This window comes from Salmo salar, unplaced genomic scaffold, assembly GCF_965601325.2.
Source record: "Salmo salar unplaced genomic scaffold, fSalSal1 ptg000335l, whole genome shotgun sequence".
Classification (NCBI taxonomy): Eukaryota; Metazoa; Chordata; class Actinopteri; order Salmoniformes; family Salmonidae; genus Salmo; species Salmo salar.
This window is the reverse complement of record NW_027675353.1, coordinates 9429-31500: the sequence shown is the minus strand read 5'-3', so window position 1 is coordinate 31500 and position 22072 is coordinate 9429. Positions and strand designations below refer to the sequence as shown.

The 22072-nt window shown below is 42.6% G+C and overlaps 1 long non-coding RNA gene across 1 annotated transcript; it reads left to right on the top strand.

The window, feature by feature from the left end:
• The first annotated feature begins 4309 nt into the window (after positions 1-4309).
• On the top strand, positions 4310-17275 carry LOC145875756 (uncharacterized). The gene is made up of 4 exons (XR_014391324.1): positions 4310-4771; positions 13959-14117; positions 16633-16801; positions 16983-17275. It is a non-coding gene; the product is annotated as an uncharacterized LOC145875756 (long non-coding RNA).
• Positions 17276-22072: the final 4797 nt, after the last annotated feature.

Here is a 22072-nt window from a genome sequence, read left to right as displayed (position 1 = left end):
AAGTGAGCACGAGAGGGGGGTGACCTGCATTGCATGCATATCATCACATTTGCGTAGTGGCATAGAGCAGTAAGTAGAGGCATTTACAGAAGTTGCCCACATGGGGAAAAAAGGTTTGTGGCCTAGTGTCCAGAAAATGTTTGGCCTTTTTATAAACGCATTTAATGCAATTCTACGTCATTTTACGATTGGAGATTTTGGCACGATCTTTTTTAATGCTGCGTTCAAAACAACTGGGAACTCGGAGTTGGGCAATCTACGACTTCAGACTTCCATGCGTTCAAGACAACTGCGAAATTGGGGAAATAACGAGCTCAGACTGGAAAAAATTGTTTTGGATGGTCATCCAATTTGAAATTCCACATGGGGAACTCTGGCCTCTTCTAGAGCTCCGACTTTCCGACCTGACGATCACTGACATCATGATTCGGCTTATTTTTTTTCGAGTTCCAAGTTGTCTTGAAAGCACAAAATGATCGAAATGACAGGCAATTTAGACACGGACAAACTGAGAATCTGAGATCAATGAAAACGACATTGAATCCATCAATAGCCTAGGCCTATTTAATTTATTTCTCAACAGACAGCAGTAACCATAACTTTGTCAAATGTATTTCAACCCTTTGCGCGGCTCTATAAGGACATTATGAATTGCAATGCTGGAGAGATGAGAGTTGCAGGCTCATGTCTATCGGAGTAGAGAGCGGGAGAGAGAGATAATAGAAAGTGAATCTCATTGTAGTGAGAGATGGGGGGGGATTAAAGAAGAGGCAACTCCAAAGAACTTTGATCACGTTTATTAGAATCTTTACATTGCAAAAAGTGACAATTATTTTTCATGCCAGAAGAGGTACCGGATCCGGACAAAACGAAACTCTTCCAAGACGGAGAGGTGCCAGATCCTGTTCCAGTAGGATCCGGCTAAAATTAAGCACTGGAGAGAGGGCAAGTGCTGAGCGATTAACCAAAATTTCGTATTTTTTTTCTCCGGTTATTCAACAACTAATTGACCGATGTGGGTTCAATGACTTGAATTCCATTTAGTTCGTTATTTCTGTGATCCCAACGCGCCGTTTCTCCAGAGAGAAATCAAATCATTCACGAGAGAAATCAAGTCAAGAACTATGTGGGACACTGGGCTGAAGGGAGTTGTAGTTTTCATTAACCAAATATTCAACCTAGTTCAGCGCAGAAATGTCGTAATTAACTACATTAACCACGTTTTTATCAACAGTTTTTAATTTGTTCGTTCGACATGGTGGGATATTTTTGTCTGTAAAATTAATTATGCGAGAAATGGCGGTGGAAACGCCTTTATGCTCAAATCTTTATGTCATTTCCATCATATCGAAGTAAACTTGTCACGCGATGATATTGAGTGTGGCCCTCCCACTACTACTCAGGAAACCATGCAGTTTCTTAGGCAACAGATTAAGTATATTATGATGAATTTCACAGTGTTGAAAGTGCACGGTGATGAGCTTGGTGCTCCTTTCCAATAAATATCGAGGGTCTTATTCTGGTGACACGATGCTCAACTGCCCTTTTGACAAATACAAATATCTTATCCAAAATAATTGAATCATGTGTACTAGCCAGTGGCAACCCGTCATTCAGGGCAGGTGAGGCAGATGTCTTTCTTGCTATCCACAAAAACATTGTGCCATCTGGTTTGCTTAATATAAGTATTTTGAAATTATTTTTACTTTAGCAATTCCATTTTTTTTAAGTATATTTAAATCCAAATACTTTTAGACTTTTATTCCTGAGTGGCGCAGCGGTCTAAGGCACTGCATCTCAGTGCAAGAGGTGTCACTTCAGTCCCTGGTTTGAATCCAGGCTGTATCACATCCGGCCGTGATTGAGAGTCCCATAGGGTGGCGCACAATTGGCCCAGCGTCGTCCGGTTTTGACCAGGGTAGGCCGTCATTGTAAATAATAAATATTTGTTCTTAACTGACTTTCCTAGTTAAATTAAAATAAAAATCTAATTACTGAAGTCGTATTTTACTGGGTGACTTCCACTACTACTTGAGTCATTTTCTATTAAGGTATCTTTACTTTTACTCAACTATGACTATTGAGTACATTTTGCACCTCTGCAAGCTGGCTGTTCTTTCCAGCTCGGACAGAGAGAAACTTTTACGCCTGCTACTTTAGGTTAGATACACACAGACCGCATAAACCACATAGGAGATGTACACAACACAACAATGAGAGAGGGATAGAGACAGTTTGTGAAAGTATGCCTTAACTCAGCCTGGTCTCATAGACTAGATGTAACATAGTAAATGTAAATCCGGGACCTCCAAATTAGTATGATGTGTTATGTTTGGTATGGTTACATAAGACAGAAGGTTAATTATGGCAAAAACAAAAGTTGGGTGGTTGGTCGGGGTGGTTGGGTCTAGCAACCCAAAGGTTGTGTATTTGAATGTCATCATGTACAACTTTAACATTTTTGCTAATTAGCAACTACTTTTTAGCTACTTTGCAACTACTTGGCATGTTAGCTAAAAAATCCCCTAACCTTATCCCTTTAACCAAACTCCTAACCTCAACCCTAACCTTAACCCTAACAATAACCCCTAACCCTATCCTCTAGCTTAGCTAACGTTAGCCACCTAGTTAAGGTTAGTGTTAGCCACCTAGCTAACGTTAGCCACAACAAATTTGAAGTTTTGCAAATTCATAACATATTGCATTATTTGCAATTCATAACAAATTGCAATTAGCAACATATCATACGAATTGTAATTCGTAACATCATACTACATTGAACAAAAATATAAACTCAACATGTAAAGTGTTGGTCCCATGTTTCATGAGCTGAAATAAAATATCCCAGAAATGTTCCATACGCACAAAAAGCTTATTTCTCTCACATTTTGTTTACATCCTTGTTAGTGAGCATTTCTCTTTTGCTAAGATAATCCATCCACCTGACAGGTGTGGCATATCAAGAAGCTGAATAAACAGCATGATCATTACACAGGTGCACCTTGTGCTGGGGGACAATAAAGGGCCACTCTAAAATGTGCAGTTTTGTCACACAACACAATGCCACAGATGTCTCAAGTTTTGAGGGACCGTGCAATTGGCATGCTGACTGCAAGAATGTCCACCAAAGCTGTTGCCAGATAATTTAATGTTAATTTCTCTACCAGAAGCCACCTCCAACGTTGCTTTAAAGAATTTGGCAGTACGACCAACCGGCCTCTCAACCGCAGACCACGTGTATGGCGTTGTGTGGGCGAGAGGTTTGCTGATGTCAACGTGTGAACATAGTGCCCCATGGTGGCGGTGGGGTTATGGTATGGGTAGGCATAAAATACAGACAACAAAAAAATGGCAATTTGAATGCACATAAATACCGTGACGAGATTCTGAGGCCCATAATGAGGCCAATATTGTTTTATCAATATTGATAAAATATTGAATATTTTATTCAATATTGTCATGTGAAATCCATAGATTAGGGTCTAATGAATTTATTTAAATTGACTGATTTCCTTATATGAACTGTAACTCAGTAAAATCTTTGAAATTGTTGCACATTGCATTTATATTTTTGTTCAGTATAATTGAAGTGTCCCAGATTTCGTTTACTAAGTTACATCTACCCCCCAGTCCAGGTTGGTTATCTACTTTGAAGAGCTAGTCAAATAATTTTGTCAGACAGCTCTGCAACATACTTAGGCAGGCTTGCCTAGCTGAATAGGATGACTAAAGACAGTACAGTACAGGGTGCGCAGAGATAACTTTGTCTGGCTAGCTGCTACTGCCTGAGCAGAGATGAGATGATGACTTTAAGGAATTAAAAATAATAAAGCCATCAAATAAAACTAAGTAATATACACAACTGAAATATTGTATTATTTCATAGCAATTTCCTATTTTTCTATTGATGTCAACCCAATGTGGACCTGACAGAAATAATTGAATGTGAATGTTCACTGTTGTTGGCTTTAGAATTTCAATTAAAAAGCTCTAAAATCCTTTGAATGTCATTATTTCATAATGCATTTAATTTTGAAAAAAATTATCGTAAACAAAATAAAAAAACATAATTATTTTTTTATAATCGAACCCAAAACCGAATCGAGCTCAAAAAACACTTATCGCTCAGCACTAGTTCCATGTAGAACCCTCTGTGGAAATGGTTCTACATGGAACCTCAAAGTTTCTATCAGGAACCAAAAGTGTTCTACTTGGAACCAAAAAAGGTTAGTCAAATGGTTCTCTTATGGGGACAGATAGCACCTTTTTTATGAGTGTAGAGAGCGCACAAGACATAGGGCATATAAGTCGCTTGGAGTGGTGAGAGACAGAAGGGGGAGGGAAAGTGTGGGGGAAAGAGACTGGGAGAGAGAAGCTGCTCTGTGTGGACTGTAGCTTGCAGCTGTAATTGTGGAAGAGCGAGAAAGCGTGCTCATGTGAGAGAGACTCAGAGACTACTAGAGAGAGAGAGAGAGAAAGCAAAAGAGGTTGAGAGAGAGTGAGAGAGAGACAGACAGATAGCGAAGGCTGAAACACAGAGAGTGAAGTAAATAAAGAATGCAAGAAAGACAGTACAGTGACGCAGTGCTTCTCTGTCTACTGTAGGTGTACGAATTCTGTGGAGGCAGCGTGATACAAGGACTATACATTTCCTGTCTCCTATCAGCCGGATTTACTCCGAAAAGGGCATCAATGACCATTGGACCATATACTTCTCCACAATATTGCAGGCACTAAAGGTGGACTTTTAACAAGTGCAGTGACAATGCAGGTGAGATTCTCTTGATAGTTTATATACTGTACATGTGTTCAACTGCATGTTGTACTGAAATTATAGTGTTTGGTTTGCTAGACTTGAAGTAAGCCTTTTTATTGAAATGAATCACTTGTGGTGCATGGCATTTCTATCTGTTTATAATCGGGAAAACTGAATATCTACTAGATGCCGAGTTATGTATATTTCATACGCTTGCAGACTGTATGTTATGTTTGCGGTAAAAAAATATTCAACAGCTTCTGTCTGAAGCCAGATGATGTGTCGACAGAGGCTGTGTTGTTTAGTTTAATTGTGGTAATGAGCTGTTACTATGCATTTACTTATAATCTGAGATATATTTGATATGGCTTCCAGGTAAAAAACAAAAAACAAAGATGTGCTTTGGAAAGTGAACTTTTATGATTGAGTGTAGAGAACAATGACGTTCTGTGTCTCTGTATCGCTCTTCTCATACCGTACACACAGATACAGTCACACTCACAATATGTGTTGCTTTGTTCACTAAGTCCTGTGCTGCTGGCTCTCCCTAGCTGCAGACAGCAGGACAGTTGATGGAGTGACGTGCTCTGGGTGGGGTGCCTGTTCATTAGATGAGTGTGATTGAGACCACAGTATATTGACAGGGAGTAGAACGATGAGACTACTGTACATGGTTAACAAACACAACAAAGATCAACAGAGCAAGCGAGGAGTCACCTATAGATCTACGGATAGCTGGATTCAGGAATAAAGCGCCTTTCACAGTGCTCTTCACACATCCTGTAACAGCAAAATAAAATGGATTCATAGAGAAAGTAAGAGGTAGATGAGAGAAGGTGTGGAAAGAGAAGGCTGGGAAGAGATATGCAGTATGGGGGAGTCGTCATAGATTGAGTGGACTTTGGAGAAGGGTAGAAAAGAGATAAGGAGGCGAGGGAGTGTGAGAGAGATGGAGTCACTGCTGTGTTCTAGTACAGCTAGGCCATGACAGTAAAGACAGCCCTGGCTTGGGGGGACATCGAGTAGAGATGGCCAGTCCATTATTCCTGCTCCAGGGTGGGAGCCCTGACCTAGCCCCTAATCCAACAGCCTTCCCTACGCCTCGCCTCTCACCCAAGGAGATCGCCACGGCTCTCCTCACACAAACAAACACACATCCACTGCATGCATGACAAACACAAGCTTCATAAGCCCCGTGGTCAGTCAGCCCTCCTTACCCAGCTAGCTACCACTGCTCCTCAAACGTTCACCACACACTTCTGCCTACCACTTAGGCATTTTACTTTCCACAGACACCTCTATATCCATTTTAATTTGTATCAAGGGCATTTGTTAGTCTATTGTTATACTGCTTCTCTTTTGTCATTTGCATTGGTTTGTGAGATTTGTTTTGTTGTAAAACTAAAAGATTGTGCGGATGAAGTCATGTCTTGCTGTGAGGATCAGTTGTGTAGTTGTTGTGACAGTGTCCCCCACAGCCTCAGGCATTGCTATGGGCACACAGGGGACATTTCCGCCTGTCATCTCCACTTTAGTTACAACCAAAGACGTTTAACAAGGGTACAGATCTTGTACCTCCCGAAACTTAAAAGATAAATCTGTATGCCATCAAACAAAATGCTTTTTTTCTTTTGTTCAGCATTTTGATTTCAGGTCTTAGTCGTTCTTAATCCTCATATAATTGAGATGGAATGCACAGTGTAAGGCTCAGTTTAATTTATAATAATAGCTGTAATCAGATTTTCTATATCCCCACAGTTTTGAATTGGTCCACCCAGGGATCTTACCAGCTATAAATCTCAGTTATGTGCAGTGGTGGAAAAAAGTACTGAATTGTCATCCTTGAGTAAAAGTAAAAATACCTTTAATAGAAAATTACTCAAGTAAAAGGGAAAGTAAAAGTCTAAAAGTATTTGGTTTTAAATATCAAAAGTAAATGTAATTGTTAAAATATACTTAAGTATTAAAAGTACAAGTATAAATCATTTCACATTCCTTATAGAGTGGAGTTGGTATCGCAGTTGAGAAAATACTTTCAGACAAAAAGCTAAAAAGCGACTGCCCCTAAAAACCAACGACTCCCTTTGAAAACGGGCGATGTGGCATCAGAAACATTTATTATAGTGTAAAAATGTACTACAAAGTGTAGCTAAATAGAATAACTTTGGTCATACCCCCTCAGCACGTGACGTCCATGGACGTCGAATTATGGTCGATATCAGGTCTGTCTGTTGTGGCCGCTATTTCACCCCAAATTGGTTTATACATGTATAACTATGTAAATGTCTCTCGGACCAGGTGACTTTTATCAATATACACTCTAAAAAGTAAAGGTTCCTGGAGTATCCTTTAGGGGTTCTTCAAACTGGAACTGTGGGGGAACCCCTAAAAGTTATTTGAAGAACATTTTGTGGGAACTCCTCTAAGTTCTTCGAAGAACCCCTTATCATGGTTCCTCAAAGAACCTTTTGGGGTTCATTTTTTTAACTCCCAGCAAACCAGACAGCACCATTTTTTTATTGCCTTTTTTTTTTACAGATAGCCAGGGGCACACTCCAACACTCCAACATCATTTAAAAACAACGCATTTGTGATTAGTGAGTCTGCCAGAGTTAGAAGGGATGACCAGGGATGTTCTCTTGATAAGTGTGTGAATTTGACCTTTTTCCTGTCTTGCTAAGCATTCGAAACATAACAAGTACTTCTGGGTGTCAGGGAAAATGTATGGAGTAAAAAGTACATTATTTTCTTTAGGAAGGTAGCAAAGTAAAAGTAAAAGTTGTCAAATATAAATAGTAAAGTACAGATACCCCCCAGAAAATGACTTAAGTAGTACTTTAAAGTATTTTTACTTGAGTACTTTACACCACTGGTTATGTGTCATTATATAAGAGCATTAAATATTGCAAGTTGAGCTTCCACCTCCCATTATGGCCTGTAGAGTAAATTGCTGCTCTTAGTTGAGCTAATTAGTCATGGTGATTGGTCTATAGGCATGGTTCATGATGAACAAAACAATGCAGCCTCTCTGTCCATGTTGGATTCATTAGCTTCATTCAGCCTGTTGCACACACGCATACGTCTGCGTGCGAGGATTGCATGGAGAGAAAAAAAAAACGTTGAATGTGCCGTGAAGGTTAAGGGCTCCATTATTTTGTGTGCATTATATTAAACATGTGAGGCCTGTCACTTAGGCTGGTCCTGCTGGGCCATACCGATAGTTCCCATGGCACTCATCCTCGATGTTAATCAAAATAAAAAAATGGACTCTGGTTTGTGAGGTGAACTAACCTTCCTACTTGGCTTGCAGAGACAAGGTGCTGTCAATTTAACCTTTTATTTTGACTAGGCAAGTCAGTTAAGAACAAATTCTTATTTACAATGACAGCCTACCAGGGAACAGTGGGTTAACTGCCTTATTTAGGGCAGAATGACAGATTTTTTACCTTGTCAGCTCAGGGATTCGATCCAACAACCTTTCGGTTACTGGCCCAATGCGCTAACCACTAGGCACTAGGCTACCTGACACCCCAAATAAACTGGATGTAATTAGCTTGAAGAATACTGTCAGTCCCTGGAGAACCCTTGATCTGTGTCCCTAACGTAAGATGAAGTGGGAGTGCTGCTGCCTGAGGAGCTGCAGCTGCAGTCAATATTAACTGGGCTGGGCTATTTTTACCCCATTTTGTTTTTCCACTGAATTGGTCTTTTAACCCAAATATATATGAATTCTAGTCAATGGACACAATAAGCAAAAATGTGTGAGATGTTTGAAATGATTCCCTTTGTTTTGGGCAATGATAACTAGGACTGTAAATGTAGGAGAATTGTGAATTGTTTTCACTCAGTCGATTCACAATGTTATTTTACGCATTTCCACATTCACATTTTTTTATTGAGTTTTCTTGCTTTCTGCTCACTGCAGCCAGTGTAAAAATCCATGGTCTTGTTGCGCTGATCTGTCAGTGTTCCCTCCAATTGACTTTTTCTTGCTAGATGTCTGTCTCTCTTGATATCTTCATGCACACCAGTCAAGGGGATATTGTGTAGGAGATTGAAAGGCAAAGGTATGTAGTTGTCAGCTGAAACCAAAATCTGGTTCTGAACATTGGGTACTCTTGGACTATTCGTTTCAAAGACAAGCATAAAAATGTTACGCAATAACAAGATTTAGAAGGAACATCTTACCTCATACAAAAGGTACCTCTGAAATATGGACTATTTGATTACATACAGTCAAGTCCCAAATTATTGGCACCCTTGAGAAAGATGAGCAAAAAATACTATATAAAATATATAATACAAATACTACTAATTCTACAGTATTTGAATGCAAAAAAAGGAAAATTATATTATTTTATACTAATGCAAGTGCTCAGAGCAAGAGATTTTGTTAAACAAGTAATACAAAATTATCAAAATGATTGGCACCCCTGTTTTTAATACTCTAGCATCCTCCCCTTGCGAGGATAACAACACAGCCTTAAACACTTTTTTAATGATGATTGGAGAACACATTGGGATGGATCTTAGACCACTCCTCCATACAGAATATTTCCAGATCCTTGATATCCTTCGTCTGCGTTTATGGACTGCCCTCTTCAATTCAAACCACAGGTTTTCAATGGGGATCAAATCCTGAGACGGCCATTCAAAATGTTGATTTTGTGGTCAATGAACCATTTCTTTGTGGATTTTGATGTGTGCTTGGGGTTATTGTCTTGCTAAAAGATCCACTTGCGGCAAAGTTTCAAGATCCCTCCCAAATGTGTTCTCCAACCTCATAAAACATTTTCGAAAAAAAGCTCAGTGTCGTTATACCTGTATTGAAAACAGGGGATTCAGGAAAAAGATATGATCCCTTATTGATGTCACCTGTTAAATCCACTTCCATCCGTGTAGATGAAAGAGAGGAGACAGGTTAAAGAAGGTTTTTTAAGCCTTGAGACAATTGAGACATGTACTGTGTATGTGTGCCATTCAGAAGGTAAATGGGCAAGACAAAAGGACATCCAGCCAACTTGACACAACTGTGGGAAGCATTTGAGTCAACATGGGCCAGCATCCCTGTGGAATGCTTTCGACACCTTGTAGAGTCCATGCTCCAACGCATTGAGGTTGTTCTGAGGGCAAAAGGGAGCGGGGGGATCCAACAACTGAAAAAACACATTTTGCCCCAGGGATCCGTGGAAGTTTAGAGGGTGTAATACAATACAATGTAATATTATTAATCTACAATGTTTGTTATTAAACCTTGGGCAACATGAGCCTATTGGTATCCACAGTACTCCACCTATTATACATTTTCCATCTCAATACTTCAATACTATATTTTTTTTACATAAATGCACTGTAATTTAAAGTAATTGTCCAGTGAAAATCAAACTTTTAAAAGCTAATGTTCTGTTAACTCATACCCAAATAATTTTGACTATACTCGTATTTGTGGCCGAAGCATTAATTGGAGAAAAAATACTTTAAAAAAGCCACCTCAAACTTGTATCTCAAACAGACCGTTTCAAAAATGCTTTTTAAATGAGATTTAAACATAATCGGTTCAAGGACATACATCTGGTGTATTAGAAGCATTTATTGGTACCATGATTGACTTTCTATTTATTTATTTCACTATTATGGGGGATCCTGTTTTCTGCTAACAATGCCTGCAGTGGTGCGGTCGGCCGTGAACTTCCATGGCTTCAATGAGAGGTGGCAGTCTGTCACGTCTGCTCTCGCTCCTCCCCTCCGGTGTTTGACGTCGCCGGTATACTAACCGCCGGTCCTGGGATCCATCATTACGAGCACCTGCACGTTGTCATGAGGCAAACCTGGACTCCATTACCTTACTTATTACCACCCCTATATCTGGCCCTCCCTTAGGTTCCTTCCCCAGTCAGTATTGATCCTGTGTACATGCAAAGACGCTACTGTTATGTTGTCTCGTTTGTTGTTTTATTAAACGTTTCACCTGCTTCTCAACTTACAGCGTCTTCGTTACACAGTCGTTTTCTCTCTGCCTCATGACAACATGTGTAGAACTGCAGGATATTAGCGTTATAGTTGCAACAAGAAACATTTCTCTGCCCCATGACAACATGTGTAGAACTGCAGGATATTAGCGTTATAGTTGCAACAAGAAACATTTCTCTGCCTCATGACAACATGTGTAGAACTGCAGGATATTAGCGTTATAGTTGCAACAAGAAACATTTCTCTGCCCCATGACAAAATGTGTAGAATGCAGGAAATTAGCAAGTTTTTTTCCCTCCAAGAGGCAGACCTTTAAAATGTTCATTCCCAGGGCCCGAGACTTGGTTTGTCCGGCCTTGCACACGAAATCATGGTAAAACTCCTTGTATGATATTTTTTAGACTTATTTATATATTTATAGACTGAGCTATTTAAAAACACTTTTTCAACATTTCAAGATAGCAGTTAGTTCAGTTTGATCTTATTAAAGACAGCTGTATAATTTTTTTAATTCATTTTGACATATTGTTTGGGACCACTTTTTTTGCTCTGTTTGAAGGCTGTCAGCTTCTTCTCAGGAGGAGAATCACTTAGCCTTTCAACTAATTTTCAAATGATAGGATGCCTAAACTAACGGTGTACACCAGGTGTATCCAGTATAAACTAACGGTGTACACCAGGTGTATCCAGTATAAACTAACGGTGTACACCCGAAGCTTCCAGTCTGTTATTCGAACTCAATCAGCATGACAGAGTGATCTCCAGCCTTGTCCTCGTCAACACTCACACCTGTTAACGAGAGAATCACTGACATGCCGGTCCTTTTGTGGCAGGGCTGAAATGCAGTGGAAATGTTTTTTGGGGGGGGATTCAGTTAATTTGCATAACCCCCTCCTACTGCAGTACATCCAGGAGGAGGTAGGATTACACTACCCACAACCCCCTCCTACTGCAGTACAAACAGGAGGAGGTAGGACTACACTACCCACAACCCCCTCCTACTGCAGTACGTACAGGAGGAGGTAGGACTACACTACCCACAACCCCCTCCTACTGCAGTACATACAGGAGGTAGGACTACACTACCCACAACCCCCTCCTACTGCAGTATCTACAGGAGGAGGTAGGACTACACTACCCACAACCCCTCCTACTGCAGTACATACAGGAGGAGGTAGGACTACACTTCCCACAACCCCCTCCTACTGCAGTACATCCAGGAGGAGGTAGGATTACACTACCCACAACCCCCTCCTACTGCAGTATGTACAGGAGGAGGTAGGACTACACTACCCACAACCCCCTCCTACTGCAGTACATACAGGAGGAGGTAGGACTACACTACCCACAACCACAGTTCCCTAAAGGCAGGGTTGGGTAGGTTAGTACCCTGTTAGAGGGTTGGGTAGATTAGTACCCCGTTAGAGGGTTGGGTAGGTTAGTACCCCGTTAGAGGGTTGGGTAGGTTAGTACCCTGTTAGAGGGTTGGGTAGGTTAGTACCCTGTTAGAGGGTTGGGTAGGTTAGTACCCTGTTAGAGGGTTGGGTAGGTTAGTACCCCGTTAGAGGGTTGGGTAGGTTAGTACCCCGTTAGAGGGTTGGGTAGGTTAGTACCCCGTTAGAGGGTTGGGTAGGTTAGTACCCCGTTAGAGGGTTGGGTAGGTTAGTACCCTGTTAGAGGGTTGGGTAGGTTAGTACCCTGTTAGAGGGTTGGGTAGGTTAGTACCCCGTTAGAGGGTTGGGTAGGTTAGTACCCCGTTAGAGGGTTGGGTAGGTTAGTACCCCGTTAGAGGGTTGGGTAGGTTAGTACCCCGTTAGAGGGTTGGGTAGGTTAGTACCCCGTTAGAGGGTTGGGTAGGTTAGTACCCCGTTAGAGGGTTGGGTAGGTTAGTACCCTGTTAGAGGGTTGGGTAGGTTAGTACCCTGTTAGAGGGTTGGGTAGGTTAGTACCCTGTTAGAGGGTTGGGTAGGTTAGTACCCTGTTAGAGGGTTGGGTAGGTTAGTACCCTGTTAGAGGGTTGGGTAGGTTAGTACCCTGTTAGAGGGTTGGGTAGGTTAGTACCCCGTTAGAGGGTTGGGTAGGTTAGTACCCCGTTAGAGGGTTGGGTAGGTTAGTACACCGTTAGAGGGTTGGGTAGGTTAGTACCCCGTTAGAGGGTTGGGTAGGTTAGTACCCCGTTAGAGGGTTGGGTAGGTTAGTACCCCGTTAGAGGGTTGGGTAGGTTAGTACCCCGTTAGAGGGTTGGGTAGGTTAGTACCCCGTTAGAGGGTTGGGTAGGTTAGTACCCCGTTAGAGGGTTGGGTAGGTTAGTACCCCGTTAGAGGGTTGGGTAGGTTAGTACCCCGTTAGAGGGTTGGGTAGGTTAGTACCCCGTTAGAGGGTTGGGTAGGTTAGTACCCCGTTAGAGGGTTGGGTAGGTTAGTACCCCATTAGAGGGTTGGGTAGGTTAGTACCCCGTTAGAGGGTTGGGTAGGTTAGTACCCCGTTAGAGGGTTGGGTAGGTTAGTACCCCGTTAGAGGGTTGGGTAGGTTAGTACCCTGTTAGAGGGTTGGGTAGGTTAGTACCCTGTTAGAGGGTTGGGTAGGTTAGTACCCCGTTAGAGGGTTGGGTAGGTTAGTACCCCGTTAGAGGGTTGGGTAGGTTAGTACCCCGTTAGAGGGTTGGGTAGGTTAGTACCCCGTTAGAGGGTTGGGTAGGTTAGTACCCCGTTAGAGGGTTGGGTAGGTTAGTACCCCGTTAGAGGGTTGGGTAGGTTAGTACCCCGTTAGAGGGTTGGGTAGGTTAGTACCCCGTTAGAGGGTTGGGTAGGTTAGTACCCTGTTAGAGGGTTGGGTAGGTTAGTACCCCGTTAGAGGGTTGGGTAGGTTAGTACCCCGTTAGAGGGTTGGGTAGGTTAGTACCCCGTTAGAGGGTTGGGTAGGTTAGTACCCCGTTAGAGGGTTGGGTAGGTTAGTACCCCGTTAGAGGGTTGGGTAGGTTAGTACCCTGTTAGAGGGTTGGGTAGGTTAGTACCCTGTTAGAGGGTTGGGTAGGTTAGTACCCTGTTAGAGGGTTGGGTAGGTTAGTACCCCGTTAGAGGGTTGGGTAGGTTAGTACCCCGTTAGAGGGTTGGGTAGGTTAGTACCCTGTCCTCAGGACCTTTACCATAATCTATCAGTCTCTGTGTGTGTGTGTGTGTGTGTGTGTGTGTGTGTGTGTGTGTGTGTGTGTGTGTGTGTGTGTGTGTGTCAGGATGACATCATCGATGATGCGGTGGGTTTCGTGGCGGCAGCGGAGATGCTGAGGGAGAGGGGGGCGGGGACGATCATCGCCGTGGCAACGCACGCCATCCTGTCCGCGGACGCTCCCAGGATCCTCCAGGAGTCAGTCATTAGTCAGAGAGGAGAGGAGGTACCCCCTGTATATAACCTCATTACTACCCGGTACCCCCTGTATATAGTCTCATTACTACCTGGTACCCCCTGTATATAACCTCATTACTACCCGGTACCCCCTGTATATAGCCTCATTACTACCCGGTACCCCCTGTATATAGCCTCATTACTACCTGGTACCCCCTGTATATAGCCTCATTACTACCTGGTACCCCCTGTATATAGCCTCATTACTACCTGGTACCCCCTGTATATAACCTCATTACTACCTGGTACCCCCTGTATATAACCTCATTACTACCCGGTACCCCCTGTATATAGCCTCATTACTACCCGGTACCCCCTGTATATAGCCTCATTACTACCTGGTACCCCCTGTATATAGCCTCATTACTACCTGGTACCCCCTGTATATAGCCTCATTACTACCTGGTACCCCCTGTATATAGCCTCATTACTACCTGGTACCCCCTGTATATGTGACAGGTTACAGGAAATACTCATAGCCTGTTATACATTAAAAAGTATTAGTAAGTTCATAGTATGTGAGGATCTTAAAACATCTAAGGTTAAAAATATCATGCATTCTGTATTAGTTGATAGAGATGGATAACATTCATATAATTGTGTTAAAAAGTAAAAAATCCATCAAGCGTACAAAAGGTAAGAATTGTAAAAGGAATGTGTAAACCGTTATATTGATTACTTTATTTTGTGGTGCCAAATTGAAGGGGAAAAGTGTTAATCTGTGATCTACTAAATGCTCTTTAATCTATGAGCCTGAGATCGATTGCTCTGGTCTCCAGCCAAGTTCGCGGGGAAATCGCGGTCTTTTCCTCATTACAGTAAAAGTTCTCAGTGAGGAAACAATACCGTATCACACTCGGGATTATTTCTCCCCTTTTTCAGGGGCCAAAGCCTCATTAGATATCGGTCGTCCAGAACAACTAGCCAAAGCCTCATTAGATATCGGTCGTCCAGAACAACTAGCCAAAGCCTCATTAGATATCGGTCGTCCAGAACAACTAGCCAAAGCCTCATTAGATATCGGTCGTCCAGAACAACTAGCCAAAGCCTCATTAGATATCGGTCGTCCAGAACAACTAGCCAAAGCCTCATTAGATATCGGTCGTCCAGAACAACTAGCCAAAGCCTCATTAGATATCGGTCGTCCAGAACAACTAGCCAAAGCCTCATTAGATATCGGTCGTCCAGAACAACTAGCCAAAGCCTCATTAGATATCGGTCGTCCAGAACAACTAGCCAAAGCCTCATTAGATATCGGTCGTCCAGGACAACTAGACAAAACCTCATTAGATATCGGTCGTCCAGAACAACTAGCCAAAGCCTCATTAGATATCGGTCGTCCAGAACAACTAGCCAAAGCCTCATTAGATATCGGTCGTCCAGAACAACTAGCCAAAGCCTCATTAGATATCGGTCGTCCAGAACAACTAGCCAAAGCCTCATTAGATATCGGTCGTCCAGAACAACTAGCCAAAGCCTCATTAGATATCGGTCGTCCAGGACAACTAGCCAAAGCCTCATTAGATATCGGTCGTCCAGAACAACTAGCCAAAGCCTCATTAGATATCGGTCGTCCAGAACAACTAGCCAAAGCCTCATTAGATATCGGTCGTCCAGAACAACTAGCCAAAGCCTCATTAGATATCGGTCGTCCAGGACAACTAGCCAAAGCCTCATTAGATATCGGTCGTCCAGAACAACTAGCCAAAGCCTCATTAGATATCGGTCGTCCAGAACAACTAGCCAAAGCCTCATTAGATATCGGTCGTCCAGGACAACTAGCCAAAGCCTCATTAGATATCGGTCGTCCAGAACAACTAGCCAAAGCCTCATTAGATATCGGTCGTCCAGGACAACTAGCCAAAGCCTCATTAGATATCGGTCGTCCAGAACAACTAGCCAAAGCCTCATTAGATATCGGTCGTCCAGAACAACTAGCCAAAGCCTCATTAGATATCGGTCGTCCAAAGGAAGTCTGTAGACGGGAGTGTTTATGCGTCTATACAGAACAACTGGCGTAATTTCCCGGACTATTAAGCGCACCTGAATATAAGCCGAACCCACTGAATTTTAAAAAAAAGTATTATTTTGAACATAAATAAGTCGCACATGTCTATAAGCCGCAGGTGCCTACCGGTACATTGAAACAAATTAACTTTACACAGGCTTTAATGAAACACGGCTTGTAACAACAATAAATAGGCTTTAACGAAACACAACTACAAAATGAGGATGTGATTTGCTCGGGTTTCCCAAAAACATGATTTGCTGGTTGGGGTAAGTTTCTCAAAAGCATGTGAAATCACAAAAAAAAAGTGTCTTGGACCCTTACTATGAAATTCAACTTACATAAATAAAATAGATTTAGTTGTAAAAAAAAAGAACTTCTCCTGTAAGGCAGTGTTATTAAAATGGAGGTGAAATGTCTTTAAAAAGTGGGTGTTAACGAAATGTCTGTGTGGCACTCTTCCCCCTCCCACTACACTTTCTCCCTCCCCTCCCAGGATGTGAAGTTAAAGAACATGGGTTCTTGGCCCAGCGTTCTCAGTCCACCCCCGCCTCCGCTGTCCGCTCCTCTAGCGACAGCTTCGAACAGGTCCGTCGCGTCGCCCGAGAGAAGGAGAGAGAGAAACAGCTAAAAGCACAGGCCAGGAGAGAGCAGGAGAAACTACGGTAAGAGGGAAGGATAGAGGGAGGGAAAGGGAGGAGGAGGAGGAGGAGGAGAGGGAGAAGACCTCTCAGCCGAGGTAGAAACTATGGTGAGAAAAAAGGGAAGGATGGATAAAGGGAGAAGCTCATTCTAGCACCCCATCTAAGCTCATCCCCCTCTGACACTCCACTTTCTCTTCTCCAGTAGCCGTGACGACGAGGACCCTGTGGAGCAGCAGGGGAGGGGGCGTGTCCAGGAGGACACTCGCCGTCGCCAGGAGCAACTTTCGCCTCAACCCCTCCCGCCGACTCCCCACAGGCCCCTCCCACTCAACAGGCCACACCCTCGGCCGCAGCAGAACGCCATGGACCAGCAGAGGGAGCTGGCGAGACGCCGCGAGCAGGAAAGGAGGAGGAGAGAGGTGGTAATACTTTATAGCAGTAATACTACTATAATACTAACATGTTATACTAGTATAGCAGGAGAGAGGTGGTAATACTTTATAGCAGTAATACTACTATAATACTAACATGTTATACTAGTATAGCAGGAGAGGTGGTAATACTTTATAGCAGTAATACTACTATAATACTAACATGTTATACTAGTATAGTAGGAGAGAGGTGGTAATACTTTATAGCAGTAATACTACTATAATACTAACATGTTATACTAGTATAGCAGGAGAGAGGTGGTAATACTTTATAGCAGTAATACTACTATAATACTAACATAAAATACTAGTTTAGCAGAAGAGAGGTGGTAATACTTTATAGCAGTTATACTACTATAATACTATCATAAAATACTGGTATAGTAGGAGAGAGGTGGTAATACTTAATACCATTTGTACTACTGTAATACAAAATTCAAAAGGCACTCGCACATCTGAGCAATCTTATTGGAGGTGCATGAAACAGGATGAATGAAAAAAGGAAACCGCACACTGCTCTTGATAGTATCACTGATATTTAATAAGCTTTACGTATCGGCCTCACGGCCTTCGTCAGAGATGCTATCAAGAGCAGTGTGTGGTTTGTTTTTACTACTGTAATACTAACATAATATACTTTTCTAGCAGAAGAGAGGTGGTAATACTTTATAGCAGTAATACTACTATAATACTAACATGTTATACTGGTATAGCAGGAGAGAGGTGGTAATACTTTATAGCAGTTATACTACTATAATACTAACATAATATACTTTTCTAGCAGAAGAGAGGTGGTAATACTTTATAGCAGTTATACTACTATAATACTAACATGTTATACTAGTATAGCAGGAGAGAGGTGGTAATACTTTATAGCAGTAATACTACTATAATACTAACATGTTATACTAGTATAGCAGGAGAGAGGCGGTAATACTTTATAGCAGTAATACTACTATAATACTAACATGTTATACTAGTATAGCAGGAGAGAGGCGGTAATACTTTATAGCAGTTATACTACTATAATACTAACATAATATACTTTTCTAGCAGAAGAGAGGTGGTAATACTTTATAGCAGTTATACTACTATAATACTAACATGTTATACTAGTTTACCAGAAGAGAGGTGGTAATACTTTATAGCAGTAATACTACTATAATACTAACATGTTATACTAGTATAGCAGGAGAGAGGCGGTAATACTTTATAGCAGTTATACTACTATAATACTAACATGTTATACTAGTATAGCAGTTATACTACTATAATACTAACATGTTATACTAGTATAGCAGTAATACTACTATAATACTAACATGTTATACTAGTATAGCAGTTATACTACTATAATACTAACATGTTATACTAGTATAGCAGTAATACTACTATAATACTAACATGATATACTGGTATAGCAGGAGAGAGGAGGAGAGAATCATCATAAAGATACGTATTAATATATGTATATTCTTGTTATATTATGTATATTCAGTTATATTACAATAATACAGAGGAGAGGTAGTTTAGCTGAGAAGAGATGGGAAAGATTAACACTGCATCTCTCTCTCGCTCTGTCTCTCATCCCCCTCTCTCTACAGATGGCGGACACCATTGACATCAACTTCCAGAGCGACTTGATGGTCATCTTTGAAGAGAACCTTTTCTGAGAGAGAGATTGAGAAAGGAGGAGAGGGAGAGAAAGAGATATGAACTCTACCTTATCCCACCATGGCTGGGATTTCACACACAACACCCTCCCTCCCTCTGATTAGAGACCCCAGACCAGGATGTGAGCTCCAGAGACTTGAAGGAGACTGAGGTGAGGTACAGTAATAAGGAGTAGCCCTCCCTCCCTCCCTCTGATTAGAGACCCCAGACCAGGATGTGAGCTCCAGAGACTTGAAGGAGACTGAGGTGAGGTACAGTAATAAGGAGTAGCCCTCCCTCCCTCCCTCTGATTAGAGACCCCAGACCAGGATGTGAGCTCCAGAGACTTGAAGGAGACTGAGGTGAGGTACAGTAATAAGGAGATGCCCTCCCTCCCTCTGATTAGAGACCCCAGACCAGGATGTGAGCTCCAGAGACTTGAAGGAGACTGAGGTGAGGTACAGTAATAAGGAGATGCCCTCCCTCCCTCTGATTAGAGACCCCAGACCAGGATGTGAGCTCCAGAGACTTGAAGGAGACTGAGGTGAGGTACAGTAATAAGGAGTAGCCCTCCCTCCCTCCCTCTGATTAGAGACCCCAGACCAGGATGTGAGCTCCAGAGACTTGAAGGAGACTGAGGTGAGGTACAGTAATAAGGAGATGCCCTCCCTCCCTCCCTCTGATTAGAGACCCCAGACCAGGATGTGACCTCCAGAGACTTGAAGGAGACTGAGGTGAGGTACAGTAATAAGGAGTAGCCCTCCCTCCCTCTGATTAGAGACCCCAGACCAGGATGTGAGCTCCAGAGACTTGAAGGAGACTGAGGTGAGGTACAGTAATAAGGAGATGCCCTCCCTCCCTCTGATTAGAGACCCCAGACCAGGATGTGAGCTCCAGAGACTTGAAGGAGACTGAGGTGAGGTACAGTAATAAGGAGATGCCCTCCCTCCCTCCCTCTGATTAGAGACCCCAGACCAGGATGTGAGCTCCAGAGACTTGAAGGAGACTGAGGTGAGGTACAGTAATAAGGAGATGCCCTCCCTCCCTCTGATTAGAGACCCCAGACCAGGATGTGAGCTCCAGAGACTTGAAGGAGACTGAGGTGAGGTACAGTAATAAGGAGATGCCCTCCCTCCCTCCCTCTGATTAGAGACCCCAGACCAGGATGTGAGCTCCAGAGACTTGAAGGAGACTGAGGTGAGGTACAGTAATAAGGAGATGCCCTCCCTCCCTCCCTCTGATTAGAGACCCCAGACCAGGATGTGAGCTCCAGAGACTTGAAGGAGACTGAGGTGAGGTACAGTAATAAGGAGAAGCCCCCCCCCCCCCCCCTCAGCGGTGGGGACCGGGAGTACAACTTCCACTTTTTGCAATTTCAGATGCGTTTTTTTGTGTCTAACTGCCCGTTTATCGTTGATGATTGGTTGTTGCCGTGGGCAATGGTGAAACCGGATACCTATGGATAAACAGATATGTGAACTCCTCTTGTATTCTGAAATGAAACCGGAGGGAGGAGGGGAGGACTGAGAACTATTACCTGAACATAAAGAATAAAAAGAGGGTTTAATGGAGAAAGAAGATGTGAACACCTTCTAACGTGCGAGAGGGAGGGCCGGGCGAACGAGAGGATGGACAGACTTCTTTCTCTTTGATTCATTTCTCTCTTAATCTAGAATTTTTCTCTCCCTGTTTTTTGATGTTGGGTTTTATTAAGCGGGGTGGGTGAGGAGATGGGGGAGGGAGAAGTGGGCCGGCTGTGTGTGTTACCATGTTTACGTCCCAAAAGGGCACCCTATTCCCTTCATATAGTGCACTACTTGTGTCCAGGGCCCATGGGGATCTGATCAAAAGTGGTGCGCTATATAGGGAGTAGGGTGCCATTTGGGACTTATCCTCTGAGATGGGTTCAGTTTCTCTCCGGACAGCAAGATGAACACCGGGGTCACACCCCAGCACTATAAAGAAGCACCCTTCCTTCCTTCCTTCCTTCCTTCCTTCCTTCCTTCTTACTCTCCTTGTTCTTTGTGACATCACTGACTTGACACAACTTGAAAGTGTAAAAGCTTGAACTCCATTTTTTCAGTCATGTCTGATTCATTGATTATTTCAAGAAAGGAGGCAGAGAGGGAAGAAAGGAGGCAGAGAGGGAAGGAAGAGAGGGAACGAGGGGAAAAAGAGGAAGGATGAGTGAAGAGAGGAGGCAGAGAGGGAAGGAAGAGAGGGAAGAAAGGAAGAGAGGGAGGGAACGAGGGGAAAAAGAGGAAGGATGAGTGAAGGAGGGAGAGAGGGAAGGAAGGAGGGAACGAGGGGAAAAAGAGGAAGGATGAGTGAAGGAGGGAGAGAGGGAAGGAAGGAGGGAACGAGGGGAAAAAGAGGAAGGATGAGTGAAGAAACGAGGCAGAGAGGGAAGGAAGGAGGGAACGAGGGGAAAAAGAGGAAGGATGAGTGAAGAGAGGAGGGAGAGAGGGAAGGAAGGAAGAGAGGGAGGGCGGGGTACATTTTAAAGGTGTTGGAATGTGGCTCTTGCCTTACAGCTCTGACCTGTAAATGAACACACGCCACTGATTTTATATATATAAATAAATAAATATATATTATATACGATGAAAAGTCCCTAAAAATAATTGGATTATGTTGTTGGGAGGGAGAACGGCTAATCTGCCTTGTGCTCAATTCCCTTTTGGTTTTTTAGAGAATTGACTGTAAATAAAATAAATAAAAATAACTTTTTTTTATGATGCTATAAAAAATAGTTTTGTCTTGTTCATAACCTCCTTTCTCTCATCCTGTTTTTCTCTGTATCAAGTTCAGATATTCAAGAGTTTAAAGACCTCTGTTTTTATTTAAACAGTATGAATAATAACAATGACTGGGCTGATGGGCAGTTCAGTGAGTTGGAGCCTTTGATTGCCCTGCCTCTGGGAGCCTGTCGACTTGTTACATGATTACTGAGTGAAAGAGAGCCTATGAAAGTTTTCATGGAGGGTGGGTGCCCCCTGGTGGCTGAACCTGAGATCAATGAGAGAACTTGTCAGAAAAACGACAGAGTCCCACTTCTCTGTCATTGTACAAAGTAGAGAGTGGGGGAAAAATGTGTAAAAATGTATACAGAGGCTCTGCAATTTGTCATTAAAAAAATAAATATAAAAAATTGTGAAAAGGGGTTAAAATAAAGTTCCAACATGAGATGATCAGACTGAACCAACTG